The sequence below is a fragment of the Odontomachus brunneus genome, unplaced genomic scaffold (genome assembly GCF_010583005.1).
Source record: "Odontomachus brunneus isolate Ranch 3 - 2012 unplaced genomic scaffold, Obru_v1 Obru_scaffold_016, whole genome shotgun sequence".
NCBI lineage: Eukaryota > Metazoa > Arthropoda > Insecta > Hymenoptera > Formicidae > Odontomachus > Odontomachus brunneus.
Window position 1 is genome coordinate 2033834 of NW_022639466.1, and position 16441 is coordinate 2050274.

The 16441-nt window shown below is 40.2% G+C and overlaps 1 protein-coding gene and 1 non-coding gene across 5 annotated transcripts in view; one reads left to right on the forward strand and one right to left on the reverse strand.

The window, feature by feature from the left end:
* The window catches only part of LOC116841576 (UPF0489 protein C5orf22 homolog), a 503768-nt gene that overhangs the window by 355706 nt on the left and 131621 nt on the right, over window positions 1-16441 (reverse strand). The gene's annotated exons all lie outside the window — the stretch shown is intronic.
* On the forward strand, window positions 6492-6563 carry Trnaa-ugc. The gene has a single exon. It is a non-coding gene; the product is annotated as a tRNA-Ala (tRNA).

The following is a 16441-nucleotide window of genomic DNA, read 5'->3' on the forward strand; positions in this document are numbered from 1 at the left end:
TCTCTCTCTCTCTCTCTCTCTCTCTCTCTCTCTCTCTCTCTCTCTTTCTCTATGTGATTATATAAATACCAAGCATCTTTTTCTCAGTGTATGCACACGAACGCGAACGAAACGAGCGATCGATACCGAGCGACGGCGGCGCGCGGTCGTGTGCGCACCTGGATGAAAGGCTGGCGCCTTCTGTTTTAGCGGCATTAAAAATGAATGCTGATGTCGCTATAAATATGACGCCGGGCGCAATGTAGTACAGGCCGCGAGTACTTGCATAGATAACGATCAGGCCGAGGCGAGCCAGCGGCGGCAGCGGCGGCGACGGTGGCGAGCCGATGTAAAATCCGCGCAATTATCCGCGGCGCCCGCGCGCTCCCGCTCGCGCGTGGAAAGAGATAACGAAATTTGCACAAAGGCGAAGGAGGCGATAGCGGCGTCCTGGAATGCATAAACGTATATATTCCCGTTGGCTTTCATTCTTTTTCCCTCCCCGTGCTCTTTTCCTTCACGTCCCAACGGTCGATCGTAAAGTAAAAGTTAACGAGCCGTACCGAGAATCTGGCCACGTACGCGTGCGTCAATCTTGATCCGCGAAATGCTCGTTTCATGGAAAAGAAAGAGAGAGAGAGAGAGAGAGAGATAATAATCTTAAATAAATAATAATCTTAAATAAATTATAATCTTATTTTTAGCGGGAATCTTCTTGTGTACACAGAAAAAACTAGTATCCAATTAAGAACAATATATTCAAATTAATAATTATTGTTTCACGTGTAAACAACGATCTTAAAGCCTTGAATTTTAATAATTTTATTTGAATATTATGAGACTCATAAGAGATAAAAAATGATTATTCTAGTGATCATAAAGAATATCTTCCTCCTACACTTTTTAAAACATCATATTTCCAATCTGATATCTTGTGCTTTTTATTATTTTAGAGTAATAAGAATATATTCTTCTTTCCGCTGGAAATAAAATTACATTTTCTCGCGCGAGGATTCTCCGCGCTCAAGGAGATCTCGCGTGAAATAGGATCGAAAGGATATCCGCCGGCGGGTCGATGGCTGCGGCGAGGAAAAGCGCAGACAATTACTTCCAATTAACGAACTCTCTCCGCTCGCAGCAGCCGACGTGTGTATGGATTAGGTGGGCTCGCATGCGAGAGCGTTGTTACGCGGGAAAAATAAATTCCCGAGCGCAACTCTTGTGCGTGCGCGAGAGTGGACGAGACCGAGAGACCGAGCCGGGCTCGCTGTGCCCGGCACAAAACACGTATCGCGCAGCAAACGGGAACAATGGGGCCGGCTAGAGATCGCTCATTGTGCCCGCAAACCGGCAAAAATAATCACGTGAAAGAGCAGCGCGAGGACGGACGGAAGAACGGACGGACGGACAAACAATGAACAGGGCCGGTATTGCCCCGACCGCCACTCGTGCAAACGGCTTCCTGGTCTCAAACGCTCGTCTGTTTTGCATTTGCGTTACCCCCGGTACCCGCGCCATTCTTCCCTTCTGACCCGAGTTCCCCGTCGCGACGGATCTCGCGGACGCCTCCGCGGCTGCGGAAACCAACCCTCGCCGGGTCGTCGCGGAAAATCGCGCGTCGATCGCGCACACAGCGCGCTCTCTTAAAATGAATCAGTGAAACATCACTGAAAACAATGAATATACACTGATTTGCAGTTATAAGTGTTGCACTTTTAATGCACCCGCCGGCGGATATCCTCTCGATCCCATTTCACGCGAGATCTCCTTGAGCGCGGAGAATCCTCGCGCGAGAAAATGTAATTTTATTTTCAGCGGAAAGAAGAATATATTCTTATTACTCTAAAATAATAAAAAGCACAAGATATCAGATTGGAAATATGATGTTTTAAAAAGTGTAGGAGGAAGATATTCTTTATGATCACTAGAATAATCATTTTTTATCTCTTATGAGTCTCATAATATTCAAATAAAATTATTAAAATTCAAGGCTTTAAGATCGTTGTTTACACGTGAAACAATAATTATTAATTTGAATATATTGTTCTTAATTGGTATTTATTGTTCTTACTAGTTTTTTCTGTGTACACAAGAAGATTCCCGCTAAAAATAAGATTATAATTTTTTTATTACTTCTCTCTCTCTCTCTCTCTCTCTCTCTCTCTCTCTCTCTCTCTCTCAGTGCTATACTTATAACTGATATCAGTGACTATTCACTGATTCACTTTAAAAGAGCGGCGCGGCCTCTAAAGCCTGATCTACAATATGCTCTTTGCTTCCTGCTTTTTTCTCTTTATCTCTTTCTGACTCAAACCTTAAGCTTTAAAGGGATGTTGGAATCGATAACGAACTCGAACAACGTCGATAATATAGAGACGATCGTCACTGACACTATCCTTTTCGTATTTCTTGTATATATAGAACTTACATGAATGTGTGTTGCTTTGTTTTACCGTATTTAACGGAAAACCTAACCATACATGTGTAGAAATCTTTCTGCAAACTTTTCTGATATTCTTAAGCTTCTAAATGCAGATGCTAAGGTAGAGCAATGTTCTTCAAAATTTTTCTGTTTGGAGCATCCAAACTTTCGGTATGTATAAACTGCGGAATTTTTGGATTAGGCAAATATTACGTTAACTGACAGCTTGAGATTTTACATTACAAATTTTTTGTTCGTTTTCGTCACATATCGAGCAATACTCCTATTTATTTTTGCACGTACTTCCATTGCGTAAAAGCATTTGTAATTCTGTTTAACTAATACGATATAAACTTTACAGAAAAATGTCAGTGTCGGTAAAGTTTTCAGCTTTAGCACCCCCTTAAGGAAGAAAAAGATAGAAGACAAGAAACAGAACGCAAAGAACATATTGTAGATCAGGCTTTATGGACGAAGATTTCGGAATTTGTAGCAATCGAGCGAAATGTAAGTATCAAAAAACCATGCGAGCGTTGCTGATGAACATTAGGTTGGTGCAAAAGGTGTGCAGTGTTTATAATAATAAAATGAGAGAAAAAATTATGTGCGCGATCTTTCTAAATTCTCCTGTCCTTCCTGAGTAGACAGACGCGTCGCAAACACTTACACACTGCAACGTCGCTTCCTTGAACAAACGAATACGCTGCTCGCGAGGTAAGTTTCACGGGAAACTCCCGTTATCCAATTAAGGAACAACTAATCAAATAGAAAGCAACGCGCGCACCGCGTTTATTGTACGCAGCGCGATTCGCGCACTTTGCCGGCTAATTTATACCTTCAGGAGAAGAAAGCCTGCTTTGGCGCGCATTCCAGACTTTATTTATAGTCGCTACGCTACGCAAAAAAAATCTTGAATAACCGTAATTCAGGTCGCTTCAGGGAAAATATTGCAATTGAACGACGCGCGAGCGTCCATTGAAGAAAATGTCTGGTTAACTGGTTAGTACTCACCAAGTTTCTGGTGAAATATGAACAAACCGGAGAATTCTCAAGTTAATTCTCGAGCAGAATTTGGTTGAAATTAACTAGAAATCCTGCTAATCTGAACGAAATTTTTGTAACTTCAAATTTCTAGTTCGTTCATATTTCACCAGAAATTTCGTGAACTCAAATCCTTTCTCCGCGTATTTCCTCGCGCATTGTAAATCGCACACGTAATCTGCTATCGTAAATCGCAATACTGACCAATTCGCGCTGTCAATCCTTTGTGGTTCGAATTATTCTCGACTCTTGCTCACTTTGGCTTTCAGATTAGTGCCGCGACAGAGGAGCCATCCGAGGAAACGCGACGTCGGGAATATCGTACACGGAAAATAAAATTTGATCGGATTCATCGAATGCCCGATGAAATACGAAAGAACGAGAATTCCAATTAAAGTTGTCAGAATTCCGTTCAGATTAACAAGATTCTGTTTAACCTAACAAGATACTTCTTGTTAATAAGAACTTGTACTTGTCCAATTTGAAGAAAAAACGAGAACACATAATTTAACTGTCAGATAGCTTATCGAGAAGTTGGAACAATCAGCCCTTAAACAGTTGCAAGTTCTGGTGTCATCCACGCGATAAGAACATCATAGAGAGAGAAAGAGAGAGAGAGATAGAGAGAGAGAGAGAGAGAGAGAGAGAGAGAGAGAGACTGAAAAAAGGAATTTGTTGTCGAAATAGAAATTTGGTTAGAACGGGATCAACCAAATGCTCAGATAATTGCAACCAAAAGATTTAATTGCCGCTCGCTTTGCTTTCTCACTAATATATCCTACTTGACACAAGTAAAAGGCATGGTAATGCGTCAACCAAATCGTACGTATCAAATATTTTAATTCCCAACACAAAAGTAACTTTGTCAATGCAGAATCAACAAAGATCGAGAGAAAAGAGGAAGAAACAAATCGTAGGAAAGCTCTTTCGCACACTGAGAAATTATTCGATAAAAAACTAGCAAACGGATATTTCCGATCAAAATACTGATGAATTTTTATACTCAATCAGAATATCCGATTAAATTAAATCGAATAGTTCCGATCATAATGACATTTCATCAAATGAAAAAATTATAAACTGATATTTCTCATCGAATGTTTCCTGATCGAATACAAAAATTTATCGATATTTTGATCGGAAATATCCGTTTGTTAATTTCTTATCGAATAATTTCTCTCAGTGCACATGGTGGATCCTGCACTCCGATCTGCGAAGATTTTAAAGGCTCGTCTAAGATTTCGTGCACGAAGCGAGCTTGGTATAAGTTGGAGTACGAAATGAAAATTATTTATTTCACTTGCACTCTCATAAATATTTCCGATGTAAGGCAGTTGGAGGGGGGGAGGCATGGGGGGAGGACATAAGCGAAATAAATTATTTTTATTTCTCACTCCAATCTCTTACGCAAAGCTTATTCTGCGTATTGTCGACGCTCTTTAACGCGCAACGCTTACGATAACGACGCCGCCGTAATTTTTACGACGACGACGGTGATGGCCTCCGCGTGCCGCGCACGTAAAATCTAACGAGGTAAAATCAATCGTGTAATTCACTGAATACTGAATACTGGATGCTAATCACACGGTCGTTATTAAATAATCGCCCGCAGAGAGCGAGGACGACGGCCACAGGCCGAAGGACGTCGACGCTTTTACGACGCCCGTATGTCACTCCGAGCACGCGAATAAACGCGACGGGGGAACGGAAAGGGGGGAAAGAAAGAGAGTAAGAGTGAGTTCGTTTCCGAGGTGAGGTGGAACGTCAACGTCGTCGTCGACGTCGTCGTCCACGCCGACTGGAGACTATAAGCACGCGCCGCCTCGGATCGCTCGTTAGGAGATATCGAGTGTCCTCTAGTGAAATCATCTTCGAGCGTACGATGAGGCCTGGTCAGGAACTTCAACGTACCCGCATTTCCCATGAAGTTAACACGAAGTCGTGTAATTTATGTCGGAATTATCTCTGCATCACACGCGCTTCTAGTATTACTCGTGTTATATCAACATCCTCAGTCCTGAGTCAAACTCTATTTCAAAAGTTTATGAAAGTAGTAGGTTTTTCTTCATTTCAGGGATCATCAAGATACAACAAATTTTTCTTTTTGTATCTTTTTTTTTTGAAAAAAATGTTTTCAGAATTTTTAATTTGCGTATGTATATATTGCAGTGCAGCCGACTGTTAGACTTGAAGGGCCAGAACAAAATTTTCCACGCATTAAACATGTTCAGCATGCTAGACATGTGATTTTGCGCACTTCAAGTGTAAGGAAAGTCAGAGGTTATGGATTTGGAAAAAATATTCAGCTGCCGACTAGGCATCAGAACTGAGGAGATTAATCTAATCATTTAAGTCCTGGCGCAACCTTAAAAGAATGCTTGATACTAATATGATGCAATCGTAGTTTGTTTTTCTATGTTTTTCTACGTTTTTCTACGTAGAATTACGTAGAATTGCAAATATTTTATACAGAGAAAGAAATTTTGTTGGATTAAGTAAATTTCTGATAAAATATGAACACAAACCAAATATTTTGCTTGTAATTATCAAAATTCTGTTCAAACTAAAGATTTCTGGTCAACTTGGACAGAATTCTAGTAACGTCAACTGGAATTTTCTGGTTCGTTCATATTTCACCAAAAAATAGTTAATCCAACCAACCATTTGTTTCGTGTACAAATGTCAATACACAAAAAGACACCAAATGTTATATCAAAAACAAAAAATTCTTTTCATTTGCAAACTTTTTTTCAATATTTCAGGATATGGCATAAAATATCTTTAGAAATAAAAAATATTTTGACTGATTTCTTTACGTCGTTTGATAAAACTGCGTGCTTTTGGAGTTATCCATTGATTTACTTATCTTGATAAAAAGATAGTTCTCACACATTCATCAATTTTTTTATTTTTTATAATAAGATATTTTTAATTTTTTCCTGCTGAAATCAGTGTTGGATATTAATGAATTAAAACTTTCTTTGACTGAAACACTTGGCCAATCAATTATCAAAATTATAATCGATCATCATATAAGTAACCATATCGCGGGGATGTAGCTCAGTGGTAGAGCGTTCGCTTTGCATGTGAAAGGTCCCGGGTTCGATCCCCGGCATCTCCATATATATATGTAATCACGAATAAGCGATTAATACAACTTTTTGTGATTTTTATACACGATAATTGATTAATTTTGATAATTGATGTTGTGATTATTTTTGTCGAAAAAAATTTTGATCGATTATTGCCGAATACTAACTGAAATCCAATTTTTCAAACACTACATATGTATTTATACCTATCTGATGTGTATGTATGTGTTTTTATTAATATAGCACTAAATTTCCGAAAAAGAACCGCGGGACTTAAACATTTAAGTTCAATTGATACAAATATATTTATATAAATTAATATAAAATTAATATAAAATTTATAATTAATTAATATAAAGTTTGACAGTATTATGTGAAATTGAATGAAAAATTATCACACGTACATGATATCGATCTCTCGTGAGATATATCAGTGTGTGACAATGCAGGGCGAATGGCTCGTCCGATTAATTTCTCCTTCCGATTTCGCGACGCGAATCACGCGGCCAAGACGCGAAGAAGCTCCGCGTGTTCCCGGCGAGACGAATCGGTCCGCGCGTCCACCGGCTTGAATGTTTGCGTTCGTTATCGGGGGATCTCTGGCACTCGTTTACGCCGGTTCAGAAACCTATTTAGCATTTTCCTACCGCGACTTAACGACGCCCTGCTCGTTGCTCCCCACCCCCGTGGAGAGGAAAGATCATTCTCTTTCGTGAGGCACTGAAATAAACATCACGGCGAGAAAGAACGAGAGCGTGGTGCCGCTCGGAATTTATCGATCGTAACAATCGTGTTTATCACGCAGTGTCGCTCGTAATCCGTCGGTCGAACGATTCCGTCTTGGATCGTTCTTATCTCGAGTCTGCCCCGCTCCGTCGCCGAGACGGGATAATGACGGCTGCAATTTTATGCAATTTTATAAAGAGAAAAGAGCGTTACGCGCTACGCATAGAATTATTTCAGTTTTTGGAAAAACAGAATCTGTCTAGAAAAGAAAACCGTGAAGTCTACGACGAAAGAAAACTTTTTTCTAAAAAAAATAATAATATATGAGATCACAATAAATGTACAATAAATTATATATAACTAATATTTAAAAAAAATATTATACAAGATTAAAAACAAGCAATAAAAGTTAAATTATATATTTCATTCTGTAATAATATCATGGGTCGAAAGGTATCGCAATTCCCTCACAGTAAGTCTAACACCAGTAGATATAATAATAATAGTGTAAACGTCATAATGAGCTCGTTGATTTTCTAAAATTTAATTAGCTCTTCGAGCGAGGAAAAATCTGCTACGCTAGATCAATCGCTTCAACAACAAAAAAAATAAAAACAAGATTTACTGTTCGTCACTTACACGACGCGACACAGCCCAGTACTCTCAAATTACAAATCTTCCTTAATTTTACGACGATGCAAACTGCTCTCATGATGAGAGTCTCACCGTGCACGAGCGGAGCACTAAACGAGCTATCGATATGATCAAATGTCGATAAGTTTAATGAACCGACGCGCGTTGTAGACGGCGAAAGGCACGTTACTTTTCCACCGTGCCTCCCTCGCGAAAATCTATATCGAGACGACGGGAAAGTTCTGATCGCTGAAGCGCCTATACGATCGATCAAAATTGACCGGACATCACGTAATCGCCCCACAATTCCAAAGAGAGACGTTTAACAAAAAAATTGCTAATTTTTCTTCGATTTCGGCGATCAGTTTCGCGATTTCCTATCGTCCAAAAGATTAATTATGTGCGGAAAATTAACGCTTAAATTACGCTTCTTCATTCTTTTTAATTAGATTCGCGATATCGCAGTTGCTAACATATTTGTGATGTAATACGGAGTGTACACTGAGAAAAAATGTTTGGTATTTGTAATTGTAATCACACAAGGAAATAATTGCTATAAATTATGGTCAATAGAACGATTTTTTTATTAAATTGTGCTATAATGTTAGTGATGACAATCTTATGTGCGCGTTATTCTGTCTACTACCATTTTAGAGAAGATATGATGAAGGTAAAAAATAACTATAATTTTAGTTAGACCAAATATTTTTTTCTGTCATAATAAATCTAATATTTATCGTACAGAGCAACAGAGAAAAAAACGTGGGAAAACGGACGAATCATAGCGCGAGGGGCTTGTTAGGAAATTACTCTTATAATTAGAAATCAACACGTCAACAAATCGTAAACCGGCAATTAAAATCTCTGGAACAATAATAAACTTCGTGTTTATTACGCTGTAACGAGTAGTTTAAGTGGATCATAAACGGAATGCAGATAACATCAAGGGTATCAGTACGTCATCTCACTAATCGATTCATCTGTTGTAAGTATAGCAGTGCCATAAAAAATAGATTTTATTAAAACAGAATTATTATAACGACGACGGCGATTCAATTTATTCCCGGATGAAGCGAGCCGATCTAGATAGCAACGCACTCACTGCATTTTAATTTGAAACTATGGAAAGATAATAATTCTCGCAAAGGAGTCAACAGAAAAGAGAAAAAAATGCGGTGACTCGAAACTAGAATGTGGATTTCGAGTCTGAATTAACGCGCTTCAATCAGTCATATTGTGGCATTTCACAAAAATAACAATAAGGAAGCAATAGTTGTTTCATAGAAAATTTGAGAAAATAATCACTTCCGTGGCGAAATTGAGAGAAAAGGAAGAAGAACACGATCTATTAGCAACTCGAAGCCAGGATCGACCTTGAATTTAAATTAAAGCGATTAAATCAATCGTATTGTTACATTAGGTAAGAATAACAATCAGGAAACGATAGATGCTGATTAAAACTTCGGATAAATAACAGTTTCTATGAGGAAGTTAAAAGAAAAAGAACACGCTCCTTCGCCAACTCGAGGTTGAAACGGAGGTCTGGATTAATGCAGTTAATCAGGCATATTGTGGCATTGTATGGAAATAACAATTAGCAGACGATAGACACTTGTTGAAACTTCGTGAAAACGACAGTTACCATGAAAAAGTTAGAAGAAAAGAGAAAAAACACGTTCCATCGGCGACTCGAGGTTAAAACCTATCTCGAGATCTACATTAGCGCGGTTAATCAGGCATATTGTAGCATCGCATGGGAATAACGAATAGGAGACAATAGACACTCGTTAGCGTTAGTGTGAATTTGTCCCGCGAACGTTTTATAGAATAGACCGCATAATGAGAACGAGCGGACGGACCGATGGACGGTCGGCGGTTTCATGAATCCGCGATCGGCGCGCTGGAATTAATAATGACAATTCGCCGCACAGAGGCGCGCCATTGTTCGTCCGCCGGCGGATAGATTTCGATTCCATTTCGCCCAATTGAATCTCATTCAAAAAGCCGGGGGCCTGGTCACCTTTGGCCCAGGAACTCGTTTCTCTACGCGTGCTCTACGCCGGTCGCGCGAGCTCGTAATTTCAATCCGGCGCAACCATTTCCCACGAAGAGGCACGGCCCACAGTGTTGAACGATCTTTTCTTTCTTTCTCTCTCTCTCTTTTCCTCGTCGACGAACGCAACGTACCTCGCCACGTATTCGCCGTTTAACTCGCGCGAGTGCGTTATCGGGCAACCGAGAAATATGGAATGTACTCTCTTGCGCGCTGCTCGCTTGCTCGCGCGTGGCTACACGAGCCGCGTATGTACGCCTCGTATAATGATAATAATATCAATAATAATATCCTACTTTATGCCTTCGCATAAACTCGCGCTCGGCGGCCGTTGCGAGTCGCGAGGCTCGCGTTTCTCGTATTTCACGCGCTCGCAAAAATGAACGAGAACGATACGCGCGTGTATACGTTGGCGTGTGTATCGCGTTTTTCGTGAATAAATTATCGCGATACCATCGACCGGCGTCGCGCGCCGATCCCGATCGTGAATGAGAGGCCCTCCGGAACCACCCTTGGGGCCTTATTCTGGACGCACAAGTGCACGTTAAATATGCATTTTAATTTGTCTTAATCTAGCACACGTTTTAATTTAATTTAAGACTTATTAAGTATGTGCATTTTAACTCTACGTAAACAGAGAGCAATGTAAAAAGAAGTATAATTTTAACGTAATTTTTACCACTCATGAATAATTTCATTTGATAAAATTAATTATTAATCTTCAAATTATATTATTTATTATATGGCTGATTAATAATTAATTTCATCATTTATTAAGTAATTCAGAGTTACATATATCGCGATTGACCAATTTTTATTACTAATATTTACCGATTATTTTATTTTACTATATATAACTATATTATCATATAATTTTAGTCTACTAAAATTTTAATTATTTCATGCCCAACATTTTCGCTCCTACTTTAGAAAGGGATCTGAAAGTTTTTCCTTGGATATCAGCTTTGTTATAATAAAGCACACAGTGTGCACAATAATTTTTTTCATAGCACACAATGATCTTTCTTAAAATTAATTTACTTCTTTTCTTTGTGTGAGATACAATTACACTTGCTGAAATCTGATAACTTCTACTTCATTAAAAATACTAAAAAATTTATATGTAATCTATGATAATAGAAGCTATGCTTGTTAAATGAATTATGTGTATACACTGGCCAAACAATTAACCTAGCTAGAAATTTATCTCTAATCAGACTGACCCCAATCAGTTATCTGGTTATGTAAAGTGATATTGTAAAGTCATAATTGTTAATAAGGTCATGATTATTAATAATCCTGACAGAGTTAACAAGGTTTTAATTGCCAAGCTATGTTATATGATTTATGAGCGCCTAACATCAGCTTATACAAACCAGTTAATTGATTTAGGATCAATTTGATCAAATAATTCTGAAAAAGACCGTATTTTAGACGTATAACAAATACGCTTTTCCAATTCTCAAACTGAAACAACGTTGTCCGTGTCGCTTATATACGAAAAAATTAGAAAGGCATGTTTAGCATTCCCTGCACATCCAGAATAAGGACCCAGGAATCATGCACGGACAAAAAGGTTTGGCTGAATTAACCAAATATCTGGTCGAATATGAACGATCCAGAAATTCCGATTGAAGTAACCCGAATTCTGTTTAAGGTAACAAGATTTTTGGTTGACTTAAACAGAATTCGGGTTACTTCAATCGGAATTTCTGGATCGTTCATATTCGATCAGATACTTGGTTAATTCAACCAAACCTTTTTTTCCATGTGGAATAAATCCTGTCGGGAAGCAACAATTTCAAATCGACGAAGCTAAAGGGAACGCACTGAGAAGAAAATGGTTGATCTAGTTATTTTTGGCCTCAATCATACTCTTTAGTTATCTTAACGCGAAAATGATAGTACTAATACGCATATAATCATTAACATTATCATGGAAATTATCATCACTAACATTATGACGGAATTTAATAAAAAAAAAATAGTTTCCTTAACCATAATTTACAGCAGTTATTTATCCATGTAATTACAGTTACAAATACCAAGCATACTTTTCGCAGTGCGTCATTGGCGAGCCGGTGAACGCCGATTCTCTGCGCTCGATACTCGGAGCGAGTATCGGGGATACTCATCGGCGACGTGTACTGCCGTCCGCGATGTCGAGCGCTCGTTCCACAGAATCGTCTCGTCGATCAGACTTAAAATCCGCGCGGAATACGGAAAGAGACGGCGTGGCGTGGCGTGTCGCGCCGGCAGCTCGAGGAGAGTAACTCACGCGCGATGGAGAGGAGGTGAGCGAGAGAACGGCATAGGGAGGTGAAAAAAGAAAGGGAAAAAGAGAATGTGAAGGAAGGAAAAGATCGACGAGCACGGAGCGCAATTAGGGAGAAAATGGACGGCCGTCCCGGCGAAAGCGGTTAAATCAGTCCGGACGTTTACGAGCGGCGATTACGCGCGGCCGCGGCCAGAAAATGCCCGGCTCGGTCACCTGCACGCGCGGCCTCGCGCGCGCTCGTAGATTTCGTGAAGGACGCCCCGCGGCGAGAGAGGGATCTCTTTCCTGATGGCCGGCCGACGTGAATAAGAATGGTAATGACGCCGACGGCGACGGCGATCGCGGCCGCGGACGGCTTTATTACGGGAAGACCGGCGCGCTGTGTCGTCGGCATTTTTGCACGCCTCGCGGAAGGCGGGAAGTCGTTCTTCTTCTTCAACCGTCGTGTCCGTCATATTGCGTGTCTCAAACATTAAGGGGTGACCAGACGTCTCGTTTTCCCCGGGACAGTCCCGGTTTTTTTACCTCTTGTCCCAGATTCCTTTTCGAATTCGAAACAAGGAGAAGGAGTTCCGAGGGAGGAATCCAAGACGGTTCGAGGACGTCGATTTGTCCCGGATTCGATCGAACTGTCCCGGGGTATCCTGGTTCAGAGGATTCTTTTGAGATGCCTCCGACAAAATAAGACCTTCTCAAGAAAATTCACACAGCTCTGGTAAATACAAAGTTATTTCTCATACGCAACCCAATAATTAAATGATTGATCGCGACATAACTGAATTTATCATATCATTGATATAATATTTTAATAAGGACTCAAATTCAAAGTGAAAGAAACGTTGGTTACACGTCCGCATATTCGCCGGTCGTATCTGTAATTATCGTAAATTATCGCAATTAAAGCCGCGAGAGGAACTGCGTACGTCCGCAACAACGCGGGGCGGATGTGTTGGCAACGACGTTGGCTACGATTCCACACTCATTAAAAGCGGACGTTGATAAGTTACCTGGAAGAGATTCTCAACATTATTGCGTCCCCGTCGGAACGAGCCAGCAAATTTCTAAGCAAACTCGCGATGACCGCGAGATCGCGCGCGGTGACTCCGCGCCGACGTCGGCGATCCGGCCGAAAGCGGAAGATTAGAAATCGCCGACGAGCAGCGGCGCTGCCGAGATGCATGGCCGGTGTCGCCGACGTAACAAATCCCGAGGAGAGGCCCCCTTATCTCGCGTGCATAGCGCGAGTCTCCGTTTCCGTCTCGCGGAACGTCTCCAGTCGCCGGCGGACGCGGCCGAACGTCGCAAGTGGTGCTGCGCGCAGCTTGTAACTCGGATAGACGACCGAACCCGGAGCATATTTTGGTCTTAACGATGACGGGCAGTCGCGTAGACACAAGTGCGGAAGAAACTCCTCATCTCCGGGATATGAATGCCTCTTCTGTTTACGATGATATAGTAGAAATATTTTGTTTTGACAAGATCGTGCCGACTCACGGTTCCTCTCTGGCGCGGCCAGATGCGCGTCTTGGGTCCTCATTACTTGAAACTTGTTCTAAGACACTCAGATGTGAATTTAGGCCCGTATTAATAGTTGCTACTTGAAACTCGTTTCAGGTGAAATACTCACATTTTTATTCAGAGTTAGATCTAAGTTTTTCAGTCGAATTACGAGTCGAGTTTGTGCGTGTTTTGTAATTAGAAATTAAATATTTATATATATACAGGGTGTCCCACACTCTCCTCCGAGGATTGTGTGGGAACGTAGAACAGGTTGCGGTGAACATAAAAGTCCTATATAAGTCTTGCGATATTCGCAATAATTATCGAGATATTAATTGTAGAAAACTTGTAAATGATCATGCAGAATATGGTAAATGAGTTATAGTAGCGACGACTACCGTCGTGTACTTATACTTTAGGTCAAATTGAACAAAAAAGTCCTCTACTATTTTCCAAATAATCACGTAGATTTTTAATTATTAATTAAAGAAGATGAGTGCATTACCACGCAAAATCGTGCAATAATCTTTTTTAATTAATAATTAAAAATCTACGTGATTATTTGGAAAATAGTAGAGGACTTTTTTGTTCAATTTGACCTAAAGTATAAGTACACGACGGTAGTCGTCGCTACTATAACTCATTTACCATATTCTGCATGATCATTTACAAGTTTTCTACAATTAATATCTCGATAATTATTGCGAATATCGCAAAACGGCATAGGACTTTTATGTTCACCTCAACCTGTTCTACGTCTCCACAAAATGCCCGGAGGAGAGTGTGAGACATCCTGTATATATAATTATATATAAATATATATAGAATTTTTCTATAAGTTTCTTTTTATTATTAAGCTTCGACCATCTATTTCAATTGCCCCGTGTGTACATGTGCAGCACACATCCGCGTGTAAGTGAGCGAAACGCGAAAAGCGTGCGTCGATCGTAAAGCAGCCAGGCCCCTGCGAGAGGAACAGGGCGAGTTTACAGCCAGTGGTAATTCTCCATCGGTCGATGGATGCGGAATAATATCACAAACGGCCACGGTCTTTTCGCGTTTTACGATAATTCTCGAGGTGCGCGTTATCCGAGGTCCGGGCGTCGTTACACGTCGTACGTCGTACGTTGAGCACGCTGGCGCAAGGTAGATCCTCCCGTATTTCACGAGATATTTCCAGGTGCCGACGATACGTACGAACACGGGAATCGCGCGGCCGAGAACGAGAATCGCTCTGCGGAGTGGAGTCTAGAGTCGGCAGTCAATAACGAGAGAAGGAGGAAGAGGGGCGGGGGGAGAGGGAGAGAGGCGCGCGGCTACCATCTCTATAAACTGCCCGGTGAAATCCTATTTTAATTAACTACGTGAAGTTGTCCCGCGACAAACGCGCTGCGTAAACGCGCAGGAGCCGGCGAAGGAAGAGAAGTAGAAACGGGCAGATCGAGAGAGTAGCGCGATAAGCAACGCGAACTGAAAACCGCGATGAGAGGAAAGGTATTCATAGCGAAAATGACAGTAACTTGTTCGATCATCTGCATTACAATACGAAATGTCGCTGATAAATTTCGTCGTCAACTGGCTGAATCGCGCCTAACTGACAATTAATCTGGAAACTCTCCGGCCGAATACTGTTTCAGTTGTAATCACGTGGCAGTTATCCCGCGACAAACATGTTACAAATGTATGCAAGGCTTGGCAAAGAGAGAAAAAGAGAAATAGATTAAAACAGGATCATGATAACTTCGAGTGATGATAAATAACGGAATTAAAAGCCGCGATGAGAGAGGAAGTATTGATTGCAAGGATGAGACGGTGAGTTTTTTCAATCATCTCCGTTCCCCAATATAAACGCATAGAATGTTTGCGATAAATTTTGTCGTCAACCGGTTTAATCGCATCTAACTGACAATTAATCTACGAACTCTCAAAAGCCAAATTCTACATAGAAAAGATATTGTAGTAAAAATTATGTTTACATCGCATTACATTTTGCAATGTTTTTTGCAAAGCTTAACTACTATAAAAATATAATAAATATGACGATCAAATAATTTTAATAACAAGTAAATTTGATTGTCAAATATACGATATAAAAGACGTTCAAATAACTACAAGTAATTTAATTTAAATATAATTAATTTAAATATAAATATAATTTAATTTATATGTAAATTGAATTAAATTATAACATGATTTAATTGATCTAAGTTCAAGTAATAAATTTTTCAGTGAAACGTCAAACATGTATAAAATATTTAGAAATAAATATATAGCACTTTCGTTCATAATTTCTGTATGGTACAAGATCACAAAATTTTGTTGTAATGTTTATTGCACTATTTTCTCTCCGTGTGCTTTAATGAACTACGTGGAAGTTACCCTACGACAAATATTCTATGTAATGCACGCTAGAGGAACCAGCGAAGGAAGAGAAATGGTGACCAATAGGTAAAAGGAGAATCACGACGATATCAAGTGATATGATATAATCAAATTAAAAATCACGATTAAAGGAGAACTATTAATCGCGAAAACGACAGCAATATTCCGACTGCCTGCACTCCAACATGAACGCACGGAGCGTCCGCGATGAATTTCGTTGTCAAGAGGTTAAATCGCTCCCAATCGATTACCCTGGTGAACCTCGTCGATGTCTCTCTCTCTCTCTCTCTCTCTCTCTCTCTCTCTCTCTCTCTCTCTCTCTCTCTCTCTCTCTC